Raw genomic sequence first — 10,616 nt, 5'->3', positions numbered from 1 at the left:
AAATCCCAACAACAGGCATCCAAAAGCCAACACTGCATGAGAAACACCGATGTATTCACACCTACTATGCTTTACACACATAAAGGGAAGTGTACATCATAGAAACTGTTTTCCACAATGGCTTTCATTGAACTTTGCATTTTAGCAAATATATTATGATCACAGAATCCCTTAGCCCTCCATATGCCACTGTGTTTACTGGGCATTTTCTCCCATATGACCCTATCCAATATTTAAGCCACCAGCTTTAGTGTTGCAACACTAGTTCTCCTTGCAACTTTTAAAAGATGGATTTCTTTAGGTCGGCAGGAAAACAAGCGTTAATGTTCAGAATTATTAAAGGCTGGCACTGGCTTAATTAATTTTGACATCATGGCATTAAAGGTCATGTAAAATTACAGTACTGTCAAGACTACAATGCCCTTGGGTTTTGTTCACCAGATGTGGAAGCCAGACAGTAGTGGAAGAAGATTGCTGCCATCTGAGAAATCGAGACATGTATAGTTAGTAGCTAGGAACTGAGATGCATGGTTAGTAGCTATGGTTCAGTCTGCTTTCAAAAGAACAAAAGACCAGTGAATGCAGCCTGGAGTGTAAAATAAAATGAAGCTATATGAGATGGCAGAGTGTGCGTAGTCACAATCCCTTTCACACAGTCTATGAGAAGCGGAAGATGAAGTGTATGCAGCGACTCAAAGGGCAGAAGTCTCTATGCCACAGACATGTCTTTGAATGTTTTACCACAATGCTCAATATATCAACTATTATTTCAAACAACAACAAAAAATGTGTTGTAGGTTTACAGTTCCCAGTGTCTGATTAGGTAACAAATAATTGAATCTCTAATTTTAAATGAATTTTTAAAAAGACACATTAAAAACACTTTTTTGTTTTCTATTCTTATCCCATTGTATTCTCTCTTCCTAAACTTTCAGGAAGGTTACATGAAAAAAAAAAAAGTACTTCCAATATGACCACAACAGAATGTTCATGAATCCCTCAGACACACACAATTAGGACATGGTCTTTAAAAAAAAAAAAAGGATATTTGAGCTAGTAGTAAGTACTGAACTTTGTTCCTTAGCCTTCTAGTGTGCTCTTCAGTCTCACTTTCAAGCTTTTCTTCCCAAACAAGGAGGGCTGGGAAGTTAATTTTTGTGTAAGTGAAAACAGAGATTCTCAAAACATGGTTCCAAGAATTGGAGCTTTAATAAAATTCCAAATATTGTGAAAATTGTAATAAAAATTACAAGATTTGACAATACTGAGTTCTCCCCTAACCACAGGCCTCAACTTTGAGCCTATGTTGTATTGGAGAGAATATCACGACTGTCAGGGAGGTCCACGCCATTTCATTTACTGCCTGCCAGGAAACCTGCAGGAACGCTCAATGGTGACACTGAGCAAGTGTGCTTGAGAGAGGTGGAGAAGCAGAGCTAGGGTATGTCTAGACTGCATCCCTCTGTCGGCAGAGGGATGCAGATTAGGCAAGTTGACATTGCAAATGAGGTAGGGATTTAAATATCCTGTGCCTAATACGCATAAAAATGGCTGCCGCATTTTGCCGACTCAGCACTGTCTGCAAAAAGTGGCAGTCTAGAGGGGGATCTGTCAAGAAAGAAAGCCTTTTTTGACAGATCCCTTAGCCTCCTGCAAGGAGGTTTACAGGATCTGTCGAAAAAGGCTTTCTTTCTCGACAGATCCCCCTCTAGACTGCCGCTTTTTGCCGACAAAGTGCTAAGTCTGCAAAATGCGGCAGCCATTTTTATGCAAATTAAGCGCAGGATATTTAAATCCCTGCCTCATTTGCAATGTCGATTTGCCTAATCTGCATCCCTCTGCCAACATAGGGATGCAGTCTAGACATACCCATAGAGAGAACCAAGTCACTTAGCCTCCCTCTGCCCACTTAGAGGGATCTTGTGTATTTCACTTTCTGGCTGCAAAGAAAGGAAATTGACGAGACCATTCCACAGGGGCAGCTGGCAAACAAAACAATTACATTTCAGTTCTCTAGAAATACAATTTTTTGTAAATTCTGCCCGGGGGGGGGGGAGTGTTAAGATTTCCACTTTTTGTCTTTCATTAAGAGGACCACCTCCAACCTAAACCACAAAATTTTCTGGGTGGAAAAGCCATTTTCCATCCAGCTCTAAGAGCATGTCTACACTGGAGCATTATTTCAAAATAACAATGTGAGCAGCTACCCAGAAAGCCCTTATATCAAAATAACAGGCTTCTTATTCGGGAATAATAAATCCTCTTTTCATGAGGAATAATGCCTATTACAAAATAATTATTATGAAATAGGGTGTGTGTAGACAGCTCAGCTGAGGTTATTTCAAAATCAGTGGCCTACAGGGCTTCTCACAGCTTCCCTGCTGGCCACTCTGTCCACACTCTGTAGTTTCCCCTTTGCTTTCAGCCTTTAAAGGTGCAGCCACAATGGAAACAGTTTGTGGCATGACACCAGCCATGCTAGCACCGTGCCACACAGCAGTGCCCTGCTCTCCCTTTCCTGCTGCCATGGCAGCCCCCAGCTCTCCCACCAAGCCCAGTATCCCCCTCCTGGCAAGCAGCCTCTGCCACTCACACAAACATCCCCTAAACATGCTCCCTTCCCCCCTCCCCCACTTCTCCAGAGAGCAGGGATAGAAGTCATCTCCCTGTGGGATACCTGTACTGCCAGACCCGGTGTGTGGCACAGAGGGAAACTGAGTTGCTTTGTTGCTCCCCTCCCACCCTGGCTGGCACCTTCTCATGCCTGCTTATTCCTGGGATGTGGGGGGGTAGTGAGGCTCCTGCCAGGACATCCATGCACCTGCAGGACAGTGCCCACTGTCTAGGCCACAGCTGGCCTTGCTCAAGGCACATCACCATCGTCTGAACTGAGACTTTTTGGCATCAGCTCAGAATGAGGGGTAGCCTTCAGGCACTCTGAGAGCTCCTGGGATGACTGCCCTTCTCTTGTTCTTCACCACAGGAACAGCTGCGAGTGAGGTACATCCCTCCTTTCCATGCCAACATCATGACCCAGAGGCTATGTCTAGACTGCATCCCTCTGTCGACAGAGGGATGCAAATCAAGCACATCAAAATTGCTAATGAAGCAGGGATTTAAATATCCCGTGCCTCTTTAGCATAAACATGGCCAAAAACATCAGTCTAGACACGGATCTGTCAAAAATAAAGCCTTTTTCGACAGATCCTGTATTCGTCAAAAAATGAGGCTTACAGGATCTGTCAAAAAAGGCTTTATTTTCGACAGATCTGTGTCTAGATTGCCATTTTTTTTAAAAAAAGCTCAGTTTTGAAAAAAGCGGCAGCCATGTTTATGCTAACGAGGCACAGGATATTTAAATCCCTGCTTCATTAGCAATTTCAACGTGCCTAATCTACATCTCTCTGTCGACAGAGAGGTGTAGTCTAGACGCACCCAGAGAGAGCAGTGGTTGCAGACGGCCCCAGGAATACCTGCAGCAGGAACACATTGCCTGCCTGCATGCCCTGCAGTGGTCTCAGGAGCAGCAGGACCAGTGGTTGGACGTAGACCTGGTGGAGTGCTCAGGGCCAGACCGAGCCATTCCAGTGCCCCGGGTTGGGGGAGGGCGCATGCACAGCCCTGCCCCCACACCAGTGCATGGGAGAGGGTGCATGAGCGTCCATAGGTTGGTGCCCTGGGCAGCTGCCCGGCTAGCCCATGTCTTAATCCAGCTCTGGGAGCGCTGTGCTGACAGGGAGCTGTGCTGCACCATCTTCCAGGAGCTGTCCCAGCATACGCAGCCGCCGCCACCTGCCTGGTGGCCACCATTGTGTGGTCCAGCACTTCTCCCTCCCCACTACCACCCAATCCCCACTCGTGCTCCCCCCAACTTCTCCTAGTTTCTGTTGTGGCCTCCAAAGGCCCACACACACATAAGGTGGTGGGACTACCTGAGGCAGGTTCTAATCCCAGCCCCATCCCTGAGCCTCTCCTCCGCCTCCCAGGTTGTTTTCCCAGTTGTTCCCCAATTATATTTACCCCCAAATTTCTTTAAAAAACCAGTTTATTCAAGATAAAAATTCTGGTTTATTGTATCTGCTGTGGAAGGGAGGGGTGAGGGAGGAAAGGCAGACAGGGGCAATGCAGAGACCGTTTGTGAGGAGGCCTAGGGGGGAGCGTCACAGGGGTCCTTGTCTGAAATTCTCCTTCAGGGCCTCATGGATGCACACAGCCCCTGTTGGGCCTTCTGGATGGCAGCAGTGTATGGCTGTTCAAAGGCCCTTGCGAGCTGCTTGGTCTCTACCCTCTATCCTGGCATGAACATCCCTCCCTTGTTCTCACACAGGTTGTAGGGGACAGCCGGCTGACATCAGCTGAGGCACATTCTGTTCACCGCGGTCCAGACTGGTGAAGTGGCAGCAGAATCTCCCCTTCAAATACATTAAGGAACCCTCCATGACTATGTGGGCCATGCTGAGCCTGCTGTTGAAACATTCCTTGGTGGGGTCCAGGGGTGTGTCTAGACTACATGCCTCCTTCGACGGAGGCATGTAGATTAGCCAGATCGGAAGAGGGAAATGAAGCCGCGATTAAAATAATCGCGGCTTCATTTAAATTTAAATGGCTGCCCCGATCTGCCGATCAGCTGTTTGTCGGCAGATTGGGAGAGTCTGGACGCGATGCCCCGACAAAGAAGCCTTTCTTCATCGACACAGGTAAACCTGGTTTCACGAGGCTTACCTGTGTCGATGAAGAAAGGCTTCTTTGTCGGGGCATCGCGTCCAGACTCCCCCGATCTGCCGACAAACAGCTGATCGGCAGATCGGGGCAGCCATTTAAATTTAAATGAAGCCGCGATTATTTTAATCGCGGCTTCATTTCCCTCTTCCGATCTGGCTAATCTACATGCCTCCGTCGAAGGAGGCATGTAGTCTAGACACACCCTAGGTGTCCTATGTAGGGTTTCATTAGTCAGGGGAGCAAAGGGTAGGCTGTGTCCCCCATGATGCACATCAACAGGTCTACATTCCCAATCATATTGGCATGGTCAGGAAAAAAAGTGCTGTCATGCATCTACATCTCCAGCCTGCTCCAGAAGAATATGTGGGAATCATGCGCCTTCTCTGACCACCCAACATTGATGTTGGTGAACCAGCCTCTATGTTCCATGGAGGCCTACAGCACAATTGAAAAGTAACTCTTCTGGTTGATATAATCAGAAGTCTGGTGGTCAGGGACCTGGATGGGGATGTAGGTGTGGTCAATGGTTCCCCTCGCTGCCTAGGAAGCATATAATGGCAATGCTAGTGACAGTGGGGTCCATGTCACCCAGGAGGACAACCCTTCACAGCAGGATGGTGTTGATGGTCCTCACCACCCATGAGAGAATACAGACAGACAACCATTGGGTTGCCAGAGCCCTTGGGAGGTCCCCCATCCCAAGCCTTATCCCACAGCAGGAGCAACCCCACCTTACCCCATCCCCAGTAAGGCTTTGTGAAGGCAGGAGTGCAAAACCTCCAGGGAGGGAGAGTCCTGTTGCCCTGCCCGGAGTGCTTCCAGGGGGCTTTAAATGCAATTCAGGCTTCAATGCATGTGCCTGTGTTATTCTGAAATAGCTCATCTATGCTACAAATCCCAGTCGAATCAATGCAGCGCTCTCTCAGGTGTTTTTGTTCCAAAATAGCTTATTTCAAAATAAACACGTAGGCTATGTCTACACTCGCGGCTTCTTGTGCGAGTAATATGCAAATGAGGCTAAGCATGGAATACCGCCAAGCCTCATTTGCATACCTAATGAGCCACCATTTGTTTCAGAAGAGGCTCTTGTGCAAGAAGGAGTGTCTACACTGCCCCTTCTTGCACAAGAAAAACCCTCTTGCTCAATGCCGTTCTTCCTGAAAAGTAATAGGTGTAGTGGCATTGCGCAAGAGGGTTTTTCTTGCGCAAGAAGGGGCAGTGTAGACACTCCTCCTTGCCCAAGAGCCTCTTCTGAAAAAAAAATGGTGGCTTATTAGGTATGCAAATGAGGCTCAGCAATATTCCACGCTTAGCCTCATTTGCATATTAATCATACAAAAAGCCGTGAGTGTAAACATAGCCATAGTGTAGATGTACCTTAACAGAATAAGTTACCAGAAATAAGAATCAGTGTATGTCAGCTTCATGGGAATTAACAATCTGAGCTAACTTGTTAGTTTGCAATCATGTTGCAGGGGAAAGTAACTAAATTGTGGATCTCTGATCCAGCAAGAAAGAATTACTAGCAAAAGGAAGAAAGAAGGTAACAAGCTAAATTAGAACTGCAGCCAGAATGCTCTGTTCATTGGATCTTTATTATTCAGAAGAAGATATTGCTTGCTGTCCAACAGAGGGCCAGGCAACAGGGCTACAGACAAGACCACATTGGGTTTTTAGATCCACTGATTTTAACACATGTAAAATAATCTTTTCATTCAATCTGCTCTCCAGTATTTGCCGCTGTTGAGGCCCTGGAAGGGAAAGATGGGGAGATGTAAATTCAAAGTCTTGAGTTGTGTTGGGCATGCTAATGCCTGGGGGGGGGGGGGGGAGGGAGGGAGAGAAGGTTTTCAGATGATTAATTTTCATTGCTTCATTTGGTGCTCAGTGCTTCCCTCCCATTCTGTGATTTTCTCAGCCAGGTAGAGTAGAATTTGTAGCCACATGGTTTTTAATTTAATGTTTGTGGACCACTGGACAAGTTTATCTTAGACCCCCTGCTTCCCAAGCATAAAGGAATTTCTCTACTGGCTTCTTTTCAGAGACCTGTCAAACTGCATTGCCTTCAGAAAATAAACTTTAAATGCTTGCTAGGATGGAAGTCTTGTTAGTGATGGTGTTTTGCTTTGGAACAGTTGTTGCAACAATTTGACAAATCCCTGGTTTCAAATCTAAGGCACATGGGAAATTAATTGCTTTCACTTGGCTTGTGAAGCCTCCAACCAAAAAGTTAACTCTAGGCACAATTTATTGTAAAAACCAAATCCCTCACTATTTCCAGATTCTTTCAAGCAAGGGGGAGGGTGTGGGGAGAGGCTACAAGTTATAGGCAAGTTAGTGTGGGAAGCTGCAGTGGTGAGTCAGGAACTCCCTCTAGTGGCACTGATAACAGCTAGCATCTCTGGACAAGAGGATGGTGCTGGCTGTGTGGAAAGTTCACACTGAAAGTGACATCAGTTAGTTTAGTCTTGGCACCAACTTCATTAAAAAAAAGAAAAAAACCCATCTCTCCTCCTCCCTATTTGTGTTGGTATATTTTCAATGAGTATTTGCTGAGGAAGGTTAGAGACCTAGAGCAAGTTCAGTCTAAGACTTACCAACAATTCTAGAGCTTATGAGAAATTTATGGTGTTGTGATAGTATTTCACTAAATGTCAATGAAACAATTAACCTAAGAATCTCCAAAGCAGTAAGCGATGTACAAAATTTTCACCCAGAAGGGATCTAGAGTTCTTGACCTTACTTTGGCACTGAGAATCTAAGCCATCTCTCTCAGAAAGCAGAAATCAATGTCAAATATGGCCCTTAAAAAGAAGAGATTCAAATAGTCACTAACTGTCATTGAGGGCTATTGGCACCATCAGAATGTAAATATTTCATGAATAATCGAGACAAGCCCTAACCAAATCCTGGTTTCAAATACTCCACCTCTTGAAAGCTTTGAGGCTTCATAGAAACTCTGAAGTTAAAAAAAAAAACAAAAAAACCCCTGCTTCTGCTGGTAGTGTCAAACTTTGAAAGACATTTACAAGCTTCAGATCTATGAAGACTACATCTGCTGAGACCAGATGTAGTACCTAGCTAGTAAAATGAACACACAAGTATTCTACTACTCTCAAATCTTATGTTCAGTAATTAAATCTAAAACTGAAAGAAATCAATATTGTTGAGTTAGGCCTTTAAAATAGTTAGGACTTTGCAAAATTGATATACAGTAGAACCTCAGAGTTAGGAACTGACCAGTCAGCCACACACCTCTTTTGAAACTGGAAGTACATATTAGGCAGCAGCAGAGTCAAAAGAAGAGCAAATAAAGTACAGTACAGGGTTAAACTATTAAAAAAATGAAGGGATAGCAGCATTTTTCTTCTGCAGAGTACAAGCTCAAAGCTGTATTGAATGTTCAGTTGCAAACTTCTGGAAGAACAGTCAATGTTTTGATCAGAGTAATGAACAACCTCCCTTCCCAAGCTTTTTGCAACTGAGATTCTACAGTACCACCTATATTTCAAAGATCCATGCCATCAAAGTAACTTGTCCATTAACCTCAGATTTAGAAGTCAGCTCATTCTCCTCTGGGTGGAAACTGCACAGAACTTCAGATGGAAAGAATCTCTGACAATATGAATCTTCAATTAAACTGTAAGGAGAAATTAGATTGACAATGGACAGGGAGTCACAACCACCTTGCAGACTATCCTTCTTGTTGTTGAATACCAATTATAGAATTCAGATAGAGCATCATGAAGTTGAGTCACAAAGCAAATACTAAAAAAAGCAAGCGCTTCATATAAAGATCTCCAGAACAAAGGTCAAATACTATATAGTCTGGATTTAGAAGACCCTTAGGAATGTTGACCAGAATGCCAGTGCTAATAACTCTTACAAAAGGTGTCATGGGATCTTTACTTTACCTTGTTTGGTCATTACTAATGCTTCCTCTAATCTTTCATCCATGTGTGATGTTCCTGCTGTTCTTAACACAAAAGCCTGGCAGCAAGGACCAGCAGTAGAGCCCAGCAGAGTGCGCGCCAATGGATCCCAAGAGAGCCTAGAGTCCATCAGGAGAGTGATTGGAACTGACTTCCTCTGGTCTGGCAAACTCTCTTGTTCAGGACTTCTAAGGTCCCAAGATGATGGACCAAGGAGATCCAACCTCTATTAAGAATCTATAATTTTCCCCTTCCTCCTCCCTTACATGAAGGAAAGAGGGTTTTTTCCTGCTCCCATTGGCCTCTGGTCCACAACCCATATATTAGCTCCCAGCAGACAACACACCTTTCTGTTCTCTGGATCATCTCCGTGATGGTGCAGTTCCTAGCAGTGGTGCAATTCTCTGTCCTTTTCTCTTTTCTGGCTGCAGTTCCATTTGTTTTTTATTCTCCCTTGCTGTCTTCTGCAAGTTATCCTGTATCCTCATAGGGTTCTGAACTCCAGGATATCTCCATTGTCTCTAAGTGGACTAGCAATGCTTTTCTTCTTCCTTGCCTGCCCTCCTTTAGTTACAGCCTGCTCTGCTCCTTTATGTTCTAGCTCAACAGCCCTTTTCTTGAGCTCTATATCTCCTTTACTACCCAATCTTTTCCTCTGCCTGTTCTCAGTCACACACGTCCTCTGATCACTGTCCTTACCCAGCAGTCTCCTGTCCATGTTCTTTAGTTTGATTTTCATCTGTAGGTCTCCCCCTCCCCCCGCAATCAGCCTCCTCTTGCCTTGGCTCCATCAGCTCAAACTTCCTTTGAAGTTCAACCAACTTTCAGCTCTTCTCTTCCAATGGCTAAATAATATTGCCTTATTCCCCTTTCTATATACCTGTATGATCTTAGAGACTTTTTTCCTAGCTAAATAATGCCAGTCTTCTTTCCTCTATTTTATACCACTTTCATTTTTGTTGCCCTTCTGTGCTTTCTCTAAATCTCATGCACCTTTGAAATAGCAGTTGTATTGCAAATGGAGCATAACAAAAAGCTTGTCAAAGGATGATGCATTGCAGTGCTGTGTCTGGCTATTTAATTGTTATAGTAATTAATATATTGGCTGCTCGTGCTGTTCTTAGCAATGGTGCCTGCTGCTTGTGTGTTAACTATTTTAAAATACTTGCCCTATTTTTGTAGACGCCAGTTCTAATGGATAGGAATCTGCTGCAGAAGATCACAGTTACAATTGACGTTATGGATAGTTTCAGCAAAAAAGGCAAGACATCACCTCTCAAGTCGATAGCACCTCAAGGTCATGTTTGAAGCACAAAGGTGAAGTATTTAGGGGAAGCTTGTTTTACCACTACTTAGTCATTTGCAACCTATTTACCATGGTGGGACACATATGCAACTCTGTCTTGAGATATCCTTTGGGTCATTAACACATGGGCCACAAGTATGTGCTGTTTGGGCTACAAGTGACTCATGGGCTAAAAACTACTGGCGCTGGCTATGGTATGCCTGTTCTGTGGAGAAAGCTACATGCTAACTACCTGCTTTCTGCAGCTCTGTGGATAAGCAGAGAATCTTCCATCTCCAGGCCTACGCAACCCAGACCCTTCCACAAGTACTAAACAAAATTAAATGGGGGGCAATTTTTAAGGTATTCATGCCCCCAAAACTGTATATTAAAATCAGATGAGTGATAATGATTTGTTGTGACAGAAGTTGTCAGTCATCACTTCGGATGTGACCTAAAAGGAGGGATCCTATCTAGGTCATCTCTTGCCCATTAGCATGGGTACTTCTTTAAAGTGGGATGCAAGTACATTGTGGGGAAGAGTACCCCATTATTCCTGAAAGCTTTACAAGTATTAGAACAGACATCCTTCCCCTGTTAATACACAAAAGGTGGTAGCACATTTGTCAAATTCATTCTGTTTTCTGTCTTGGCCAGAAGTGATGTGGTTCAAGATG

This window comes from Pelodiscus sinensis, chromosome 2 (assembly GCF_049634645.1).
Source record: "Pelodiscus sinensis isolate JC-2024 chromosome 2, ASM4963464v1, whole genome shotgun sequence".
Taxonomy (NCBI): domain Eukaryota; kingdom Metazoa; phylum Chordata; order Testudines; family Trionychidae; genus Pelodiscus; species Pelodiscus sinensis.
Note: the sequence above shows the minus strand (reverse complement) of the source record.